Source organism: Etheostoma spectabile, chromosome 18, assembly GCF_008692095.1.
Source record: "Etheostoma spectabile isolate EspeVRDwgs_2016 chromosome 18, UIUC_Espe_1.0, whole genome shotgun sequence".
In the NCBI taxonomy this organism is placed as follows: domain Eukaryota; kingdom Metazoa; phylum Chordata; class Actinopteri; order Perciformes; family Percidae; genus Etheostoma; species Etheostoma spectabile.
In genome coordinates, this window is record NC_045750.1 from 26,135,758 (window position 1) to 26,136,172 (window position 415).

Genomic DNA, 415 nt, shown 5'->3' on the forward strand with positions numbered 1-415 from the left:
AGAAAATCTTTAAAAAACAGCCTTCCATACTAAACTTCAATCAAATCAAAATGACAACCTTGTGTGTGTCATGTTGATCCTGTAATTGACTGACACAATTATGTTGTTCACATTTCTTTTTTATTTACCTATTTTTTAAAAGTTGATGAAATCTACTAAAACATTCACACATTCAAAGATTTTTTTCAACACACCTAACAGTAAATCAAAGCAGTTTTGAGTTGGTAAAATCACCTTGAAATATTTTCCCAGAAACGATCATTCTGAAAGCTGATCTGAACCAGCTGTAAAAGAAAGCATAAATAAAGGGATTGAGCATGGAGTTTGACAGTGCAAGCCAGTTCAGTAATTCTTTCAAAGCACGTGGCACATAGACACGACTGAAAGAACGAACGGTAGTACAAAGAAAAAAAGG

The 415-nt window shown here is 33.3% G+C and overlaps 1 pseudogene; it reads right to left on the reverse strand.

Annotated features, from left to right (window-relative positions):
- The window catches only part of LOC116706704 (trace amine-associated receptor 1-like), a 2,774-nt pseudogene that overhangs the window by 1,731 nt on the left and 628 nt on the right, over positions 1-415 (reverse strand).